The following is a 22,933-nucleotide window of genomic DNA, read 5'->3' on the forward strand; positions in this document are numbered from 1 at the left end:
GGTAAAATGCTTTATTTTTTCCAGCACACCTTTTTCTTAATATTTTTTTCATATATTGGCTTTCCCTGTTCTGTTTCTAGTACAGCTTAATAGTTTGTTTCATTATTGATATTAAGAAATATATCTGATTGAGGTAATAAGGATTTGAAACGTGGTGCTATGACTGTGACACAAAATCATATTTAAACACTTCAAAAATAATTGTTAAAATACCGTGAAAAATTCATTGAAAACCATGTATTTTTTTAGTCTCACTTTTCAGTCAGGAGTAGCTGCACAAACTATACAAGATTTGTTAGTGTATTTAATGTGATGTTTAAGTTATTGACATACATTTCATGTGATTTTATAATGTGTTTATGAACCTTTGGATTGATTGTTTGGGTCATTTTGATGACTAACCAAATTAGTAGGCCAATGTGATTTTTAATGAATCCAGACTAATGGAGTAGGTGTTACCTTTCATATTAGTGAACAATAACCACATGCCATTTGAATATAAATTCATATAAATTACATCACAATATACAAATCTGTTTTGTCATTACTGTTGCAGGTCTATGAAGCCCAACAGTACTGAAAATACTAACATTTTGCCTTTAAGTGTTCAAAAACATAAAATAAATGAGGCATGGCTATTGATTGTCTTCTGCCTACATTATCTGCACAGGAACTATTAAGAAGGCTCTCCTATCTTCCTTTCATGCCTCATTTTCTCATACTATCTAATGAAGAGCTTCACTTAAACTATAATGTGCTACTGTCTTGAAAGTACATTTTTATGGTACTAAAAAGCTATAGTTGTGCATTATGAGCTTTTTACTGCTGTTTTTATTGCTGTGTTGCAGTGTGTAGAATAATAAAATTTTGTAGTCTGGGAGTTACTTGTTTAATTAATTTTTACTTTTAAATTATATTTTGTCCACTTTAAAAGCAACCTAGAATCCTGACTTCAAAAAAACAGGTTGTCGGCAATAGCTCTGGATTTCAGCTTGTCACACTTAAGACTGTCTATCAGTAAATTAGAACTGTGGATCAGTCCACATTTTTTGCCTTTGTAGGTGTTACTAAAGTTTCAATACACGGCTTTTTGAACTACAAATGAAAATGTTCCTCCTGCACTAGTGATACTTGATTTTGGCGCTACTTTCTTGAAATTCAAGTATTCTGGTAGATGAAAACTGATTTAGTGGTGAAAGTCTTATGGCAAGGAAAATAAAAGAAAATAAAATAATTTAATCAAAAAATCTAAAATTTAGTTTAGGGTATTTAGCAACTATATGCATGCACTAAAATATTTGGTCAAAACTTACATGATGTATCATTCTGACTGTAGGAGGTTATAGTGCTTAACCTTTGCAGACTATTTTGAGGTAGTCTGAAGGCTATAAACTCTTGCTACAGGTTCTGTAATTTATGGTGCTCACTAAGTACTTACCTAAAATGCCCTCCAGTGCTGGATTCTGAAGTTTGTTACTGGTCACTTGTAGGTTTTTGATAGAATTTGCAGAATATAATTTGAAGAACTCAAGGTTTTGATGTAGCATAGGACCTCCCTCTAGAAGAAAATTCTATAAAATGATCAAAAATGAGAGATGAGAGGTATTTGAAATTACAAATGCAATCTCTTTCCTTTTTTTTTTTTTTTCCTCTTCAGAGCACAGATTTTGTGTTCTCATGTAATATGTATCAGTAGGTTTTCTATGTAAGGTAAAAAACCAAAATCTGGACTGTTTGGTTGCAAAGGAGAATCTCTAGACAGCTCAGCAAAGCTTGAATTCTGAACCTCAGCCTTGGGATTTTCTGGCACTTACCTCTTGCGGGCATTATAAAATCCCTGTCTGTGCACCTTCCTGAGAGGATGAGGAATAAATCTTTGATACTTCTGAGCCTTACCTGGAGCAATGTGATTTGACTTGGATAAAGCTAGTTTTAAAGCATGCAGATTTTAGGCTGCTGAGCTCAAAGCATAAATCAAGGTCTCAGAAATTCAAGTGAGTTAGTTATCCAGATCCCTGAACTGAGGAAGTCTCAAGGTTAAAAAAAAAAAAAAAAAAAAAAAGCATGAGTTGCTAATTCAATACCAACAGAAATTTGTCATGTATAAACTTTCTAAGTTGGGGGGTTGGCACACATTTGTTTTCCCATATTTTCTTTCTAATAATTTCATGTTTTACTTTCAAGGCCATGGACTTTTTGGGTAGCGGTTACTTTCATATTGTAGATCCCAAATGCTGAATTTTACTTGGTCTATCTAATATATGTGCATATGCATCACAGCCACATTTTTGGAGAATAAATGCAAAGGTTTTGTTGCCACAGCAGAGCTTTAAAACTCTGTCTTTGTAAAAAGCAAGCTTTATGCATGTTCAGGCATAACATAATCATAAATGTCAATTTTAGTCTCACAGGTTCTGTTGTTGCTGAAGCTGTATTTAATTTCTCAGGTAGATTTTTATTACTAAGAAACATGAAATGGGTAGACGCAAGTGTCCAAGATCCTGAGGTAGACTTCATTATAGCCAGGTCATTCCTGACAGATTTGTGTCCAAGTTGCTAAATCTATTCAAGATAGAAGTCCTCTACATCCCCAATATAAGCTTTACTTAACTGTCCAAAGAGTTCGTTTCTGCAAGTTGTATCAACATTTCTTGTCTGGCTTGCAGTGGAACTTGAAAGCAGTTAATCATTAGCCTCTCAATGACAAGTTACATACTACCTCAGTCATCTCTCGTGTTGAACAAAGTGATTTACTTGTCACAGCCCTTATCTGTAGATCACATTTTCTAAACCTTTCGTGATTCTTGTTTCTCTTGGATTCTCCTTATCTTGTGTACATTTTCTTGAGAGTTTAGCATTTCTTAATTAATATCAGCTCTCAGTGTGTAGAAAATATTGATAACAAATATTCCAAATACAAATATTAATAATTACATATAAGTGATTATATTTAAGATATAATAAAAATGTAGGAGAAATGTAATAAACAGAAATATTTGTAGCTCTGTTTATTAGAGGAAATTTAGGCAAATGACGAACAGAATAGAACTGACCTGGAGATGAAACTTGCAAAAGTATTAATATAAGAATGACCTACACTAAGAATGTAGCCTGTCTGAATGAGTATTTAATGCATAGCAAGTTGAAGCTAGAGCTGTAAAACTGTGAAGTAACCAGTATGTTGGTGTTTACTAGTAAGATTATTGCATCATTGAAAATAAAGGCTCCTACATAACAGACAAAGGAATAATCACTAGGCTACTGGTTAAGATGCCTGGACAAAAATTTCATCTTTGGTAAGAAAAATATCAAAGATTAAAAGTTTTGTTATTATTAGTGAGTTACTTCAAAAAAGTTCTAGCGATAAGAATGTTTTAAACTGTGGATTAAAATTACCCAAGTTTTTTCTAAGAAGATTATCTTAAAAATTAATATTATTTTAGATTGGAAACATAGTTTTTCAACACCTTAAAATGTGAGAACAAGGAAGAGTCTAATTATGTTTCCACTTTGTAAATAAAAACTAGGTATGGAGGAAAAGAAAGAAAATCCTGTGTGCTTTACACAGTCAACCTGGGAACAGGCTTATATGTAGTAATCGAAGGTTTATTCTCTATCTGATTATGAGCGTGATGGGATCTCCTAGACAAGGCAAATTGTAGTTACTTCTACATGTGATACCTCTGTGTTGTCTGAAATCTGATGTTGAACAGGGTCTGTATTGCAACTGATTCTGCATGTGTGTGCATGGTTTAGGAAAATAGAGATTACTCTGCTGGGAGTATCTCATACAGATAAAATGTCAGCTACACTGTATAATGATCAGAATACTGTTAAATCTGACCAGTTTTTCAATTTAAAGTGAAAACATTCCTAAATTCACTCATTAGCAATACACTTAGCAGTAATGATTTGTTCTACATGTTATTAAACACTATCACTACATATACAAAACATATCCTAGAGTAGCTGTGTGTACAGTGTCACAGAGCTGATGCACTGTATTCAGGGCCGATGGCTGGGTGTTCCTCAGTCATGGAGGTCGAGGTGATCAAAAACACTAGCCCAGATGAACCTGGAAGGTTGCATCAGTTGCTTCCTTTACTCAAAGAATTGGTAGGAGTTTTTGTTTATTATTGAATAACTATGTTGATGTTCCATTGGCAAGTTGCCTGTAGGCTAGAAACAAGCACAACACACCGTGCAGAGACATGAGGGGTTGAAATTGCCAAGAGAATGAACTTTTCATTCAGGGAGTTCAAGCACTAGTATGTGAAGGCGTGTATTTGGTGGTGAACTTCTCCCTTTTGATGCTTGCATTATCTTGTCTTCAATAGGAAATATTAATGTCAAAAATTATTAATATAACTTTTTACTAACCAATTATACTTCTGCTTAAGTTTTGATAGTGGAGAGCCAAAAATCTCAAAATTTTACATTCCCTACTCATTAGTCACCAACAGTTTACATATAACAGTACTCTGATATTTATCTCCAGGATACAATTCCGCTTTTCCTTCCAGATATGTTATTGTTTAGTTGATAAGATGAGAGAAAGACAACACTGGAAGAAGGGTGAAGGTCTTTAGTGGAAAGAAGAAATAATGTTATGTTCAGGCTAGTATCTCTGATAGAGTCCTGAAGATGAAATCTGACATGTAAGAAGATAAGGCTGATGATACACAAGGATAAAGAAGCATAACCCTGAGCACTCCAAGTAGACAAAGGTTGGATTTTGAGCTTGACAAACATGGTAGTAGAGTATGAGGTGTTAGAGTCAAGAAAGGAACTGATAAATACAAGTACATGTTTGGACATTAAGATAGACTTGAGCACAATTCAGAGTAGTACTGGAGGGGGCTAAAATAATCCACGCTTGAAAGGCAATTTTTAGTTACTGTAGTACCTGATAAAACAGATCAATGTAGTGTTCTCAATACTGTAATTATAATAATTAAAATAATTAGGAATCTAAGATGACAGCTCTATCTGAAATAATCTTTAGCTTTTTTAGTTAAATGTGATTAATTTGTCATATTTCTCTGTATGTGAAGTCTAGACAGAACTGCTACCCTGACTACAGCAACTAATATAAACTAAGGAGTCTGTTCAGAAAATCATTGTTGCACAGCTTAAACTGGTTGAAGTCTAAGACATCCCTGAGGAAGGGCTTTTGCAAAATGTTCTGGTGTCTTTCAGAGTTGTCATTGTGAGAAATATCAGAGAAACAAACATGAAAAATACAAACTGTAAATGTGAGGTAAACATTTTGTGCAGTGAACTATTTGGCAGTATTAGCTGTGAATGAGTAGAAATTTCTGCATCTGTCCCACCTACCTTTTCCCCAGGGACAGAACAGTACCTACTCATGACTGCCTCCAGTGAGCACCCCACACTTCACCACGTCAGAGACTCAAAGAGAATTTTGCAGCATTTGCACTTTCCCTTAGCATATTCCTAACTAAAGATGCTATCTCTTAGGATAAAAATAATGCACTTGTTTAGTAAATGAGGGGTGTAGATGGGAGGTAACCCCATCAAGAGCAGGAAGGAGAGAGTCTGAAATTTTAAAAAGGCTGAGATAAGCCCTGATTTAACATTTTGTGAAATCATTTACAAAGACAGAACATATGTAAAATAAAAGTGCATTTTTTCCTCTAACACTGATCAAACTAGAAAGGGCAGATTTAACATGGTTGCTTGCAGTTTTGGCATTACTAAGAACAGTTCTAGATGTATTTTTTTTCTTCCCCCAGTCTCCCCAACCTAGTGCCAACAACAGTAAAAGTTTATAGTTGAGGCTTAATACCACTTGTTGAGTGTGCAAGCTCTGTAATGTAATGTATTTTGTTAGATTTTCACCTAATACTTCAATTGCACAGATTCACGCTGTATCTGTCTGACTCCCACACCAATATCTTGTTGAGTACCTGGTGCCATTTTTCAGGCTCTTATTTCTTTATTTATATTGGAACTCATTTAGTTTTATCCAAAAGCTCTTCTCAAATTGCCTGTAGTACACAAAAAAAGCACATTATCAACAGATAGTCTGTTACCTTGCAGATGTGAGTTTCAAGAAGCATCCTTATGGTGTGTCCTGGTTTTGGCTGGGACAGAGTTAATTTTCTTCCTAGCAGCTGGTACAGTGCTGTGGTTTGGATTTAGGGTGAGAACAATGTTGATAACACACCGATGTTTTAGTTGTTGCTAGGTAATGTTTACACTAGCCAAGGACTTTTCAGCTTCCCACGCTCTGCTGACTGAGAAGGCTGGAGGTGCACAAGAAGCTGGGAGGGGGCACAGCCAGGACAGCTGACCCAAACTGGCCAAAGGGACATTCCATACCATGTGACGTCATGCTCAGTACCTAAACTGGGGAAAGCTGGCCAGGGGGGCAGCTGCTCAAGGACTGGCTGGGCATCAGTTGGCGAGCAGTGAGCAATTGCATCGTGCACCACTTGCTTTGTATATTCTATTATTATAATTATTATAATAATAATTATTATTATTACTATTACTACTACTACTATTTTACTTTATTTTATTTCAATTATTAAACTGTTTTTATCTCAACCCACGAGTTTTCTCACTTTTACTCTTCCGATTCTCTCCCCCATCCCACCAGGGCGGGGAGGGTGAGCGAGCGGCTGTGTGGTGCTCAGTTGCCGACTGAGGTTAAACCACAACATGGTGTAAGAATGTAATCTATTAGAGTGATAAAGGTTTCAAGGAGAAACAATCTTAATCAAAAGAAAAACATTTTTAATTAAATGTATCCAGCTGTCTAGAGATCCACTAGCATGTGTCCCTTTCAGACACTATCAATAAAGGATCTATTTTTTCAGCAATACCTTTACTGCTCTTGTTTCCACTCTGCAGAAACTGATGCATTAATCCCATGGACAATTTTCTTGAAGCTTTCTTGTTTCTAACAAGATTATTGTCATATCAAATAACAACTGGCTTTTTAGAATAAGAAATTACAGGTAAGGAGCCACTTTATTTCTGAATTGAGAAATAATAAAGGTACAGTTGCTGGTAATGAGTAAAAAACTGATTTACTGCTTATAGGAAATCTTGCTTGTTTGACTATTTTCAAACATTAGGTTGAATCCTTCACTTGTACTCAAACAAGTCATGGTTTATGATACCCAGCACCTGCAAACCATCTGATTCTTCTATTAAAAATTCAGTGGGTGCCTACATGTGGTCAATTTAATAAAATAGTCAGTTTTCAAGTCTACTGCCCTTAGGATCTTCGTTGCGTCTTGTTCAAGTCATAACTTCATTCTGCATTTCAGTTGTGGATAGAGACAGCATCTTGTCCTTTCAGCTGAAACGTATACATGTGCACAGTATCCTTTTAGAAAGTGTGCCATCTATATTTCATGTAATCAATGTGATCTTTTCTCTTAGGTGAAAGAGTGCTCCATTTAATGCATACATTTTGACAAATCAATTAAGAAATTTATTTTCAGCTGTTGGTAAGACTGGGGATGTCAGGCTGCAGATACATGCAGGTCTGTTAACTGGTTAATAGCTTAATAGTAGATCTATTGGTGGTAGCTGCTGTTTCTGCAGGTGCCACCTCATTTTCTCTGTGGCACACAATTAACATCAAGCCTCAACATTCTTTGATTTCTCTGAGAAAGTATGTTTGTCTATAAATAGTCCCTTTGAAATGAATAGGTGCTGTTTAGTGAGTAAGATAACAGATTGCCTCTCAAGATTTCTGGTTGTGATAGGATGTACTTGTATCACAGCATAAAAAATAAAATCCTCAAAATTTCAAATTTTGGCTTCTGAATCAAATGCTTATCATGTCCTCAGTCGCTTTGTCGCACTAGTCAATGGTAAGATATTTCTGACTTCTCAGCTGGAAAGGCATCTAAATTACTTAGCAAAAATGTGATTTTCACCACGAGAATGTCTTTATTTGCTCAGACCAAATGTTAAGCTCAGCAGTAGTCTGTTTCCAGTATTGCTAAGGGAAAGTGAGGATGCATGTATAAAGTGAGCAACCTCTTGGTAAACCCTCTTAGATTCCAGGACTGACAGTTTAAAGCCCTGAGCTGAATATCACCAGTATGTTTAATAAATGCTGTTTTAATAGTCATAAGCATAGTCAGAAGAATATGGTGTCTGTGTTTGGTCCTTGTTCATAAGCAGTTATCTTAGTTCTCAACCAGTCATATCTTTACATCTTTATGGAAAAATCTGAAATATGCTTTGCTGTTGAGGGTCTGTGCTGCTATGTTTTTTTCTCCAAAAAGAAAATAAATTAAAAAAAAAAAAGTTTTTGTAATGCCAGTATATACCCTCATTCACTTAAGATACCAAAAATTCTGTTCTATCTCATGAATGAAATCTGAGCTATACTACTACACATATTTCTGGAACGATTGATTACAGGTCCTCTTAAGTAATTGCAGTCTATACTACTACTGTCTCTTGACTCTGCTGGTTTTTTCTTTTTTTGGCTCTGAGTTCTTTTTCTGCTTTTATTTCATTCCTTTCTGATCATACTGTGGCTCTTCTCTCAGTCTGCTAAATTCCAGTCACATATTAGGAAAAGATTTGGATCTTTTTCTATTTGCAAGAGTTATAGTAAGTGTATCCAGGAACAAATGAGTATTAATTGGCCTCAGACACATGTAAACTGGAAATTAGATATCTAATATGATAAAAGTATGGATCTGGAACAGTGTTTCCATTAGTCACATTTGTCTGGAGACATCTAAGTTAATATTTAGATAGACCATGTAACGTGGTTGCCCAGACGTGAGGACTGGAGGAGATTCTTTCTGGTACTATGTCTGTTAGTCCACTAGCAAAATATGATGCCAGATAGTTTGTATCTTTGGATAGGTGTTTACAGTGAAAGAGCTGGGAGAGGCTTCTACACTGAAGCTTTTCTTTAGAGGGAACTGATTTTGAGAAAATGTTTCAAATTCCAATGTTTGTGAAAGAGATTGTAGAAAAATAAATAAAAACAAATAATATAGAAGAAGTGATACTCACAGAGTTACAAAGTTACTGAAATAGGAAGCTGCTGAACTACATAGCACAGTAATAAACCAGCAGTGGAGTAACAGACAAATCATACTCGGCACTAGAGTATCAGACCTATTGTTCATATAGTCATAAACTATACAGAAAAGGAAGATGTCCTTTCACAGTCTAAGTCTGACTATACAAATGGCATAAGCTAGGTGAAACAGTGTTATAATTGTCAAGTAAAATGTATTTGGAGAAACATCTGTCCTTCTATGTAAGCAGTCATGGTTTCTAAATTAGACATTACCCAAAGCAAATCTCTCTCACACATTAGCTCTGATTATTAGCAATCAATGTTTCTACTTTGCTTGTTTCACTTCATTTTTTCCCATTGTTTCTACTCCAATTTGACTGCCTCATTTCTGAGGCTTCACTCTACATTGTATTTTCAGTAGTAAAACATTTAGAGAACAGTATAAAGCATCTGCTCTTAGTAAGAATATGCCTTTGTGAAAATGCTGGCAGTCTTCAGGATGGGGTGTGTCAGGGGAGGGCAGGGGGAGTTTCTGTTTTCTTTTTAGTGGCAAATACACACTGAAAGCATGACATACAGGTTGTACAAATTGAACTACTCTTTCGTGTGTATCATTGCTATACCATGCTTCCGGGATATATGTCAGGTTTTTTTAACTATTCTTTACTTTGTGAATAGCCCTTTTTGCTTAGATACTCACCCAAGATCAGGGAACATAGGAAGCCAAGTTCTCCCACAGTCTTGACTAAGATTATCCTCAGTAAAAGAGGAGTAAAAAGAGTTACAGTAAAGAACTGTAACTCAGCGTCTCTATATTCTCTGTTTCTTCCCTTTTCCCAATGAGACAAAAAATTATGACTGATCCTACTTCAATGTCAACAAATGTGGAATGGAGCCAGAACTAAGCTTAATTCTTCTTGTCCCTGATTTTTCAGTATGAAAGAATATAGGATGCTAAGTAGACATTATGTTCGGCAGATCAAGTTTAAAACTTTTATCATAAGTAGCCCTGTATGCATATTCTGGAAGTTCAGTTGTTGAATCCTTTGAGGTGTGTAAATATTTTAGGAAGAAATATCAAAGGTCTTGTCTGCCTCACTCCCAAGTCTGTAAAAATAAGTACAAGAGTTTAAATGCATCCAGTTTGCGGTCATTTGTGGACTGACTCTGGAGTTGTGAAATTAATTTTTTCCCTTCTTCCAAAGTTTTAAAATAGAATTCTTTTAATTAATAAATAAACAGGATCTTTTCCTTAGCTGAAGATCCCAGGTGACTTTCAGGACTAAAACAAGTTGAAGCCGTAAGTTGGTACATAAGACCATCATTGTCTAGGTATGCCAGGAAATTGAAAGTAGCCAAATGTTTAAGGAACAGTCAGTTTCAGTCCTGTCAGAAAATGTGATTTCATTACAGAGATTTATACTGAAAAACTGGAATGGCTCAGAAAATAGATTCATAGAATCATAGAATCATAGAATCATAGAATCATAGAAGTTGGAAAAGACCTCTAAGATCATCGAGTCCAACCGTCGACCCAACACCACCATGCCCACTAAACCATGTCCCTAAGCGCCTCATCTACACGTCTTTTAAATACCTCCAGGGATGGGGACTCAACCACTGCCCTGGGCAGCCTCTTCCAATGTTTCACCACTCTTTCAGTAAAGACATTTTTCCTCATATCCAAACTACACCTCCCCTGGCACAACTTGAGGCCATTTCTTCTCGTCCTATCGCTTGTTACTTGGGAGAAGAGACCGACACCCACCTCACTGCAACCTCCTTTCAGGGAGTTGTAGAGCGCGATGAGGTCTCCCCTCAGCCTCCTTTTCTCCAGGCTAAACAACCCCAGTTCCCTCAGCCGCTCCTCATAAGACTTGTTCTCCAGACCCCTCACCAGCCTCATTGCCCTTCTCTGGACACGCTCCAGCACCTCAATGTCCTTCTTGTAGTGAGGGGCCCAAAACTGAACACAGTATTTGAGGTGCGGCCTCATCACTGCCGAGTACAGGGGGACGATCACTTCCCTACTCCTGCTGGCCACACTGTTTCTGATACAGGCCAGGATGCCACTGGCCTTCTTGGCCGCCTGGGCACACTGCCGGCTCATGTTCAGCCGGCTGTCAACCAGCACCCCCAGGTCCTTTTCCGCCAGGCAGCTTTCCAGCCACTCTTCCCCAAGCCTGTAGCGCTGCATGGGGTTGTTGTGGCCGAAGTGCAGGACCCGGCACTTGGCCTTGTTGAACCTCATACAGTTGGCCTGGGCCCATCGATCCAGCCTGTCCAGGTCCCTCTGCAGAGCCTTCCTACCCTCGAGCAGATCAACACTCCCGCCCAACTTGGTGTCGTCTGCAAACTGACTGAGGGTGCACTCAATCCCCTCATCCAGATCATTGATAAAGATATTGAACAAGACCGGCCCCAGTACTGAGCCCTGGGGAACACCGCTCGTGACCGGCCACCAACTGGATGTAATTCCATTCACCACAACTCTCTGGGCCCGGCCGTCCAGCCAGTTTTTGACCCAGCGCAGAGTCCACCTGTCTAAGCCATGAGCCGCCAGCTTCTCGAGGAGAATGCTGTGGGAGAGGGTGTCAAAGGCCTTGCTGAAGCCCAGGTAGACCACATTCACAGCCTTTCCCTCATCCACTAGGCGGGTCACCTGGTCATAGAAGGAGATCAGGTTGGTCAAGCAAGACCTGCCTCTCATGAACCCGTGCTGACTGGGCCGGGTCCCCTCGTTGTCCCGCTCATGCCTTGTGAGCACCCTCAACATGAACCGCTCCATAATCTTCCCTGGCACCAAGGTCAGGCTGACAGGCCTGTAGTTCCCCGGATCCTCCTTCCGGCCCTTCTTGTAGATGGGCGTCACATTGGCAAGCCTCCAGTCGCACGGAACCTCCCCCGTTAACCAGGACTGCTGATAAATGATGGAGAGCGGCTTGGCGAGCACCTCCGCCAGCTCCCTCAGCACTCTCGGGTGGATCCCATCCGGCCCCATAGACTTGTGAGCGTCCAGGTGGCGTAGCAGGTCATTGACTGCTTCCTTTTGGATTATGGGGGGTTCATCCTGCTCGCTGTCCCTGTCTTCCAGCTCAGGGGGCCGAGTACCCTGAGGATAACTGGTCTGCCTGTTAAAGACTGAGGCAAAGAAGGCATTGAGTACCTCAGCCTTTTCCTCTTCCTCGGTGACAATGTTCCCCCCTGCATCCAATAAAGGATGGAGATTCTCCTTGGCTTTCATCATTAATATATTTCTAAAAGCTTTTTTTGTTGTCTCTAACGACAGCGGCCAGATTGCGTTCTAGCTGGGCTTTTGCCTTTCTCATTTCTTTTCTGCATGACCTAATGAGATCCCTGTACTCTTCTGGATAGGTTGCTTATCTCACAAGACAGGACTGAAATATTTAGTATTTCCATTGAGGAACTTGGACACTCTTTTGACTTAATCCTGAGTTTACAAAGAAAATCTGAAATGTCTTAAATAACAGTAAAGCACATAACATCAAGTCCTAGGTGGTTCTCAGTAATTAATACCCAAAAACACCCGGCATAGCATAAATGGATGTCTTTCTTGCTATATCCTTTTCTTTCATCTCCTCTCAAATACATGAGTTGTAATGCCTTAAACTCAAAGAGGAAGTCCATTACCACTCTCTCAGTGATAATTCGAGCTGGAAGCATTCTTGCACACATTCTCATTGAACTTCTTTCTTCCTGGCCAAGTGTTGCTCTCACCTTTGATGTGTCTGGGTTAAAAATGAAGCCTTTGAAGGGGTCTTATTGTAATTTGTACAGAATTAAGGTGATATAAAATTAAATCAGAAGTCATAAGTTTGCCAATATGTTTGCTGGGATATTTCAAGAATAAATCAATATGACTCCATCTTACTCCTCTGCTGAGGACTAGAATAGATCCATGATGATGCCCATTGTCTCCAATAGTAGATAGCAATGCTACCCTGTCACCTGCACCAAACATAGAATATATCTATGCTGAACTCTACCTGTTCCTGAGTTTCCTGTGAAGCATATAAAATCCGGGGGATACATTTTTTCTTTTTTTTAGGTATGTTGGTAGTTAATATTTACCTCTTGGGGTCACCTTTACTGCCTCTTCATTAATAGCTGAATTTAGCCTATGGTCCTTGGCTTTTGTCAAGAATTCTACAAAATATTTCACAAGTCAAGTGGGTATACTTATAGTCTTCCTCAATAATATGTTGTGTGTATATAATGCTGGCTAATATTAGAGTACCACTTAGCAGTGCACATCACACAACATAATTTCTCATAATACATTAGCAGGAACATTATTTAAAACAGTGCATTCTGAAAATAAAGTAGTTCACTGAACAGTGTGGAAATTGTCTAGTATTCCTTATTTGTAACAGCAATAGAACATTTGCCAAAACTAGGCATGAAACAACACAGAAATTATTCTCTTAGCCTTCTCACCTTCTAAGTAGATATTAGTAAAAATAGCTACTCTTAGAAAACATCAGATTATTCATTGACCTTGCAAATATAATTCATTATAATGAGGATGAAGTGGCTATTTTGCTGGCTTTAAAAATAGTTTGCAGGAAAAACTTTTCTGTCACATAAATTTGGACTGGAGCAAATTTTAATTGAGTCGTATGCAGATATAGAAGCAGTAATGTCTAAAAATGGATGGATATCCAAAACATTTAATGTACTGAATTGCAAGATTATGACTGTTGCCTCTTTCTTTCTTCATGTTTAAAATTACATTAAATTAAAGATAGCAGTAAGGTAAGAGAAAAGCATATAAGACAATTAATTCCTGAGGAGTAATTCAAACCAAATAAATTGGGGTTAAGTTGCCCTTATAAATTTGTACAAACTACATGGAATTACTAAAATGATAGCTCTCAATTTACTTTTTAAATTAAATGTATCATGGAAACATGTTTTTCAATACTTAGCTGAACTAATCCGTGTTCTGAATTCAGTCCTGACCCTGCACATGAAGTGGGATGTTGGTCAGGAGACCTCCTCGGGTCCTTTCCAACCAGTTATTCTGTGACTCTATGATTCTTCACAGAAAAATTCAAAAATACTGATACCATTGGTCCAGTTCTCAACATCAATCACAATCCTATGGCTTTAAAAAGCTGCAAGGCAACTGAATGTAAGAAGCAGACATTCCTCTCATATAAGCAGTTGTCTCAACTGAGAGCTTAAGGACAGAAAGTCAAAAGCTAAATCTAGTATTAATTGTAGAAAGAAACTTCGGAAGCATATAGGTGAGTTTTGTGATACCTAAGTCAAGACTCTCTCTTTTTTCAGCAAGTCTGTGATTTAGAAGTGCACCTGGAGAAAAATGTAGCATTACTTGTCCAACGTTTGTTCACTTTACTCCATGTGTAGATCTCAGCTTGTACAGTTTTCCTGGGATTATGCAAAAAGACTTTTGCAAAACAGAGAAACCTTTCTCCCTGACTTTTCTAGCATCTCCAAATGAAAGTAATCCTAACTAATCTAAAGCCTGTCCAGTTAGTTTGATAAGCCAATGGCAGATTATTCCAGGAAAAAAACCATATCAGCTGACATCTTCTTAAATGATTTGTCAGTTTAGTATTAGTTTTTGGTGACCTATTCCAATTTTGTACATCCTAGTGCTTCTCAAAACCAAACTGGCAGAGGTTGTTTCAACTGGAGAATCCAAATCAGTCATTTTATTTTAAAAGAAATATCTTGAAAATAAGTCATTATTTTCAGGCCAAACCCTGACCTAGGTAGAAACTATGGAAGCTTATTTTAATTTCCTGAACTAAATATCTGGAGCAGCAGTTTCTCTCTTCTTACTTTTAACTTTAAGAATGATACTACAACTGGTTATATAACCAAAAGGAAGAGGATTTTTAGTGAAGAACTACTATGTAGTGGATTTCAGCTCTCCAGCGTTGTCTGTTTCTTTTTAATTAAAAAAAAAAAAAAAAACAGCCATGTTGTTTTGTTTTTTTTTTAATCAATGCATGAGTGTTATAGTACTTTTTAAGCTCTTCCCCAGGTAATACAAACCTGAAATAACAGCAAGTAGATTTTGGAAAATAACTGAAACATAAAAGACTCCATCTGAGTGGTGCGGTTGACACACCTGAGGGATGGGATGCCATTCAGAGGGACCTGGACAAGCTCAAGAAGTGGGCCCATGTGAACCTCATGAGGTTCAACAAGGCCAAGTGCAAGGTCCTGCACCTGGGTCGGGGCAACCCCCAGTATCAACACAGGCTGGGGGATGAAGGGATTGAGAGCAGCCCTGCCAAGAAGGACTTGGGGGTACTGGTGGATGAAAAGCTGGACATGAGCCAGCAATGTGCGCTCACAGCCCAGAAGGCCAATCGTATCCTGGGCTGCATCAAAAGCAGCGTGGCCAGCAGGTTGAGGGAGGGGATTCTGCCCCTCTACTCTGCTCTGGTGACACCCCACCTGGAGTACTGTGTCCAGCTCTGGAGCCCTCAGCACAGGAAAGACATGGACCTGTTGGAGCGGGTCCAGAGGAGGGCCACAAAAATGATCAGAGGGCTGGAACACCTCTCCTGTGAAGAAAGGCTGAGGGAGTTGGGGTTGTTCAGCCTGGAGAAGAGAAGGCTTTGGGGAGACCTTCTTGCAGCCTATCAGTACTTAAAGGGGGCTTGTAAGAAAGATGGGGACAAACTTTTTAGCAGAGCCTGTAGTGGTAGGACAAGAAGTAATGGTTTTAAACTAAAAGAGGGTAGATTCAGACTAGATATAAGGAAGAAATTTTTTATGTTGAGGGTGGTGAAACACTGGCAGAAGTTGCCCAGAGAGGTGGTGGATGCCCCATCCCTGGAAACATTGAAGGTCAGGTTGGATGGGGCTCTGAGCAACCTGATGTAGTTGAAGATGTCCCTGCCCACGGCAGGGGGGTTGGACTAGATGACCTTTAGAAGTCCCTTCCAACCCCAACTATTCTATGATTCTATGATTTATCCTTATAATCCATATCAATACATGTCAGGGTTTACCTCCTGTCATCTACAACTACAAGAGTTCTAAAGCTTCCATTATTATTTACTAAAATTCATAAATAGAGGGAAACTGAGGAGACATATTATGTAACTTTAACAGTTTACATTAAGCTGTTTTTCCTTTTTATGAATGCTTAAGGTCAGTCTAAGATGTGCTATGTACTCAATCTCAAAATGTAAAAATAATGAAAGGAGAACATGATCTATCACATTGATCTATTGAAAGATTTCTGACCCAGTTACTCAAGTTCTTTTGTCTAAAGATTTGAATATCATTGCTTTATTTTATTTAATTTTATTTTATTTTGTTTTATATTATTTTATTTGGGTTTGGTTTTTTTGTTTGTTTGTTTGTTTTTTATCAGGTTGTTATGAAGATAAAGAATCTGGAGAAAGGAAGTAGTGGAAGACCGTCGCCACAAGTGTGAGCAATGAGCAGTTTCAACCTGGTAAGCTTCTCTTTTTTTCCACTGGTGATGGTTTTTCCCATCGATGGTCTCATTTTTGTTCGTAGTAACATCTCAGCTGATGTTGCTTTTTATTCTTGATGTGATATTTCTGTGTTATATGTCATAAACTTTGCCTTCTGTGTTAACAAAACACGAATACTCAATATCTCATTATCTCTTTGAGATGCAGTTTTGTCATGGATCCAAGTATTTTCAGTCCCCTTCAATGCAGTTAGCACAGAAAATTATTTTCTAATCTTTTATGTACACAATACTCCCAAATTTTGCCCACTCTTGTCAGGACTAGATGTTGCAATGTCAAGAATTTTATGAGCTGAAGGGTCTGCTTTTAAAATGTTATTTTCTGCTTTTTTCCTTTTTTTTTTTAATCTAGAAAAACACATTCATGAGTTTTAAAAATACTGTTCTAGAGGTTCAAATTGTGTTTTAAAACAATTATTTATTCCAGCCTTATTCTGAGAAGTGTTTGCTTCAGGTGAGTTGTCCTTTTATGAAAGAGCTATTTGTGATTTTTTTTCCTCCCTAGAAGAAAGTCAGTGCAATTTTAGCAATGCTATCTCTTTTGGGAGGAAAAGTAATTAGAAACATTTAGGGACAATAGTCTCTGAGCCCCCAGAGAGAGTGGAACTAGCCCTGCTATTGTTTATACACTAGAATATCAGTGACACACAGAACCTTTGACTAATAAAGTGCTGGGAAGTGGTAAGGTAGTTTTAGAAATTCAAAAAGAATTTGGATCAGCTGCAGCATTTAATAGAGTAACATGTTCAAATTTGTAACCTGAAAATATAAACCACCCCTGGTATCGGAGACCTGGCACAGCATAAGGCCTTATGGCCTAAGAACGGATTTATAAATATATCAAATTTATCAGCAAAGAAATATGTAATGAGTTGTAGACTTCTGTCAAGACTGGTCTTATCTGATCTCCATTTTCATATGTATGTGTAAGTATACTCACATATATCTGTACATATATATGGCTTCTGTTGATAAATGGATGATCTATATCCTTTATTTAAAGGAAACACAATAGTTTTCCGAGTTTGACTATTCTATCAGTACTGACAATTCATCAGTAGTGTTTCACCATTGCACTGAGTTTGAAAGTAGATCAGATAATAATGAAGCAGTGAGACACCCCCCCCCAAAAAAAAGTGAAGTTCACTGACTCTGTCTTGTGATCACTGGTAGGTGGCAGAGATATCAAAAATGTTAATAGAGAAACACCAGGAATATGGCTTTATCCCTCAGGAAGGATATTTCTTTTCATATGATACGAACTTGCTTGGACTGTTGAGCTCTCCAAGCTGAATGGTAAGTCCACTAATATTGTAACACCTATGCTGACTCAAACCCACCTCCTGTCTCTATAAACCCAGTTACTGTCACTTTCATTTTCAAAGCACCCTGAATCTTTTCTAGCTGGGTCCCCAAAATCCCACTTGCACTACATACAGGTAGTTACAATTTGTCTCCTTCTTATAAATTTGTGAGGAAGATGTTAATTCTGGGAATTAGCGGGTATTCAGTTCTTGCACATAATGGAAGATGGTCTACTGTGGGCTCCTGCAAAAGCTATTTTTTGCTTGGATGCATTTGCCTTGGTCTGTTTCTGCAGGTTTGGGAGTGCTTTTTGATCCAGAGTTTAGACTTGCCCTGGGACTTGCGATTTGCTTGCCTTAACATCACCACTACTTAGTCATGTTTCAGACAGCACAAAAATAGGGTGTTTTCCCTTCAATGTGTTTGAACTGCTAACTGTTCAGTCCTCCTTGAAGCTTCTTACTCTCCAGAAAGTGAAAATACATCTAGATTATATCTTTAGAGAAGGAGGAAACACTTGTAATTTTGTTATGCAGAAGAGATAATTTTGCATATATATTTACCAGCATACATCACTTTAAGGTACCTCTAGAATGTACCTTTCAGAATTATTTTGAAGCCAGTTTTAAATATTTTAATCTTGATTTGTTTTAGTCTTCTGAAAACTTTGTGTCTTCTGCAGTTAGATGAAATGAGTGTATTGGTGAATACCAACAATAGTATCGCAATCTTGACATAGTTGGCTTTCTGCTTTGATTCCCATTAGCTATAAGAAGATTTTTGTTTGTTTGGTTTGTTTTTTTTTCCCATGAGGGTGATGAGATCCTAAAGCAGATTGTCTGGAGAGATTATGAGATTTCTGTGCTTGGAGGTGTTCAAGAATAAATTGGGCATGGTCTTGAGCAGCTTGATCTGATTAGACCTGTTTTGAGAAGAGAGTTGAACTAGATGACCTCCAAAGGCTCCTTGCTTTCAAAATTATTCTGATAATTTGAGGATTTGTGATTCTATGGGTAGCATTGTTCCCAAGAAGTAGGAGGAAAGTCTTAGCAACTATTTTGCTTAATTTCACTAACCACTTCAAGCAATTAGTTATGAAATTTTGACTAAACTGACATGAAATGTGTATTCTATTCCTATTTCTTGTTGCACACATCAGAATATTAAAATCTTGGTGATTCTGAACAAGGGACAGATATTGGATAGATAAATGTGCTTCCAGTAGATGTTTTAGAAATTTGTAAAGGCAAACATTTCCTTTAAACAACTGCATACCCTCATTAATGAGAATAAATTACAAATTCCTGGTTACCAACAGGTGCCAGTTGGATCTAACTGAGGAGTAAATGCTTTGAGAGTAATGAGCTTTTTTTAAGCTTCCAATTTGGAGTAGTTTCTCTGGTGGCAGGAGTGTCTAGAACTAGGGAGTAGAGCACTGTAATGCTAAGTCTGTCATCTGTATTTATTGATGTTGTGTATGGTCTCTTTCTGGTGAACTAGTTATTCTGGATTTCCTTAAAATACATGTGAAGTGATGTCATTCCACCAAGTAAGTAATAAATGTTTCATACACACTTAGGAGCGGCAAACCCATGAGCTCAGTAGGTTTCCTTTTATTAAAAGGTGTTTGGGAGAGACTGAACTGCAAAAACTACTGAGGGGAAGGAAACAGAAGTTGTAATAGCTGTATTTGGTTAAGATCTCTTTGTCTTCCCTTTGGAACAAGGAGCAAGGAAGAGAACTGGGGGAGGGGGGAAAGAAACATGAAACAGAGGGAACAGCTTTCATCCTGAGTATGAGAAACAGAGTTGGGAAGCTCCCAAGGCTAAGTTGCACTGAAATGGAGATCTCAGCTATCAGCATACAAATTGTCTGAAATCATGGATCAGCTAAGAAAAAACATTTCCTAAAACATAACTGTTCTGATTGTTTCTCATTCCTTTCAGAAGCATTTCCGAATTTATAGTTAAGAAAGGAATCCTTTACTTCACGAGATTGAAACTTGTGTTAGACTTAAGACAGGATAGTGTTTAACATTTGTTAACTTGACTGTGACAAATTGGTATTAAGTAAGGACTTCATGTACAGGTACCCCAAACAAGTAGGGGAATATCAGGAATTGGTGTGTGGTCCCAACCAATCTGCAAAAATGCTTTTCAGTACTGATTTTTTCAAACATTAGGATAAGAGGAGAAGCTTACCTGGTTGGTTTTTGTTCAGTGCTACTTTTAGAAGAGCAGGCAATAAAGAAGCAGACCATGATGTTATACATTTTCACAGCTAATATGTGTGTTTACAAAAGAATAAAAAGGAAAAAAAAAAAAGTGAAGAGCAGGCAGATAAGTCTCCTCTGGAAACTGTCAGAGAGGCTGGTGGCATTCAGCATGTTGTGAACAGAAGTTGAGACAGGTTTAGGTAAAGATAGACACGTGTTTTTCTTTTGTAATTTATTTATATTACTATTTATAATCCCCATTGCCCATGGTGGTGTAATAGAGCCTGTATTGAAGTTTTTGTACTTGCTTCAGGAATGAAGCAGGAGTAATAATGTGACAAAGATGGGTGTTTGAATTGTGTCACCATTTTCATAGCTCTGTTGGTTTTATTCTGTTCACTGAGGCAGAATTTTGCCCAAAGTACATACAGTGTACTAAACACAACAAATTGCATGTAATGTGAACTGTTATTTATTGGTTCTCAGCACACTACAATTTAAGTGCAACACTTAATAGTAAGAGTCAAAGCATTGATAGTGCAAGGTGATAGATTATTGGCCACATGCACGGAAGAGCTTTTAAGTTTAAATCAACAATAGTTTGTGTTTGTTACGGATGTTTGTAGTGAGAAAAGTGTTTTACAAAGCTTGAGCAACCTTTGAGAGGAAGACAGCGTAGTCTGCTAAATGATCGAGAAGCTAGGTTTCTCCCCTTAAAGAAAAAGAGTTGAAATGTTCACATCCAGATAGATCTGACCATGTGAACGTGGAACAAAAAAATATTGTGGAAAAAGTTATGGCAAGGACTTGAAGGTCAATAAACTTTTCTGTAAAATTTTTTTTTCACTAAGTTGGGAACCCTAATAGCACAGATTTCCTCTTCAGGATACAAAGGTATCCTGCATATTTTTTAAGTGTCTTTTAGAAAAGAAGATGGTTGCAGTTAACTTCATGAGCATGCAACACTCCCAACCAGACAAAACCAAAACACCTACGAAATGAAACATTCAGTTCATAGTATGAACAGTTGTGCTATAAAAACTTTTAATTTAGAAGTGAAATAATAGTAAAAAGGAAAAGAATTATAAAGAGAAAGGGCTAGGTAGAAGAAATATAACAAAATTAAAGAATTGACTTTGTTTTGGTAAAGGACAAAGAAGTAACTAAGAGATTCAGACTTGGGAGATTATCAAGGGACTTAAAGTGAAGAAAAGTAGTTCAGCTTTGAGAAGACCACATGCTCTTAGACAGTAAGATTTTACACACTGTAGCTGCTAAAATGGGAACAGTTGATCAGCTACTGAAAATCTTAAATTTTGGATATAGATATTTGAAAATCTGTTTACACACTGGCTATAATCCTTTGGGAAGTCTGAAGTTGAGCTGAAAACTGAACTGCAAACTTTTGAGGGTCCCTCTTATTTCTGTTTTAGTCTGGTTCTTACTGTCTTCTTTTCCAAAGACAGCTTATAGTAACTCATGTATAACTTTAAAAGTTACCAGTGTGGTTATTTTAGTTTAAAGCTGTACTTCTTTGTTGTTTTACTTAAAGGAAACCAAGAAAGACTTTATGGATGTAATTTCTTCATTTCAAAGAGCAGAATAGTAGAGTACTGTCCTAATGTCATAGGTACAACTATCAAAGCAATAATTCATGTGTGTTATAGTCTGCCAGAAGTCAAAGGAATTGCATCAGAGATAAATCTGGACAATTACTGTTTAAAGAAAATGCAGAGTAATTTAATTAAAGAACTATCCCACACCCCAAAAAAAATTAATTACTGAAAAAGTACTAATCTTAAAAGCACTGTTGTCACTAAGTCATGAAACATCTGGAAAGTATCATCAATGACCTTATTTCTAGCTACTTCAAAATACCATCTAATTTCTGTCACTTATCTTTTCAGTTCCTGCCTGTATGAATAAGTGTTAACTTTTTTTCCTGACCTTGCTCTTCTTTTGGCATTTCTAAAACACCTGTCATGTAATAAGGAATTCATTTGCAGCTGTAACAGTGATTTATAGTCATTAGCTTTTTTGCTGTCAATGTGTTTTTAAGCATGCTAATTGGAACGAGAGAGAAAATGTGATCAAGGGAAACTGTATCAGCAAACACTATAATTAAATATAGCATATTATTTATTTTCATGACCAACATTTCAATCTAATATTAAACATTCCTGGAAGAAACTAGAAGGTTTCATCTTAAAATATAACTATGGTATTTTGACATACAAAAAAGTTATATGACATTACTCCAGCAGCAGTATGATCAAGATGAATTCTTGTCTGTTTATTCCACACTTCTACACTGAGAAAATAGAAGGATTGAAGTAGCTGTCTTCCCACAGATACAGGCACTGTTTCATAAATAGCTTTTGCACAGGGAAGGAAACGGTCTTAGAAAGTGCTGTGCTGAGACAGGTTTTTATTTATACCTTGGCTCCTTTGTGTTGTTCTGGCTGGGAAAAGGTTCTGTTTAGTGTAAAGGGTTTTCCCAGAACCAAATGTTACTGTGATTCTTTTGAGTAATCTAGAATTGTACCAGTACAACTGTACCATCAGTTGTGATGAAGTGTAAAGGTGACTCAACCTTTACAGGTTACTGTAAAGTGAGTGAAGGTTACTGGAGCTATCGTGTCTACTTTCCTTAGCTGAAAAGAGCAGATAAGTCTACTTGACTATTACTGTACTAACTATATGAATGTATGTCTTCAAAATCAGTTTCACAGGGGGCAGTTTCGCAGGCCTAGAATCAGATACCTCCCTTCATGTTCAAGGTCTCCTTTTATTCCCAGATTGGTAAACTAAGTGCTATTTGATCTAGCTCTGGAGTAAAGATGCATGTCCCATTCACGGCAGTGTGTTATTT

General features: G+C 37.5%; 1 long non-coding RNA gene across 1 annotated transcript in view; it reads left to right on the top strand.

The window, feature by feature from the left end:
* LOC143172554 (uncharacterized) overlaps nucleotides 1-22,933 on the top strand; it is a 198,801-nt gene that overhangs the window by 84,954 nt on the left and 90,914 nt on the right. Inside the window, exon 3 of the long non-coding RNA XR_012997355.1 lies at nucleotides 16,416-16,499. This is a non-coding gene — a long non-coding RNA (uncharacterized LOC143172554). The remainder of the gene's footprint in view (nucleotides 1-16,415; nucleotides 16,500-22,933) is intronic.

The sequence above is a fragment of the Aptenodytes patagonicus genome, chromosome Z (genome assembly GCF_965638725.1).
Source record: "Aptenodytes patagonicus chromosome Z, bAptPat1.pri.cur, whole genome shotgun sequence".
In the NCBI taxonomy this organism is placed as follows: Eukaryota; Metazoa; Chordata; class Aves; order Sphenisciformes; family Spheniscidae; genus Aptenodytes; species Aptenodytes patagonicus.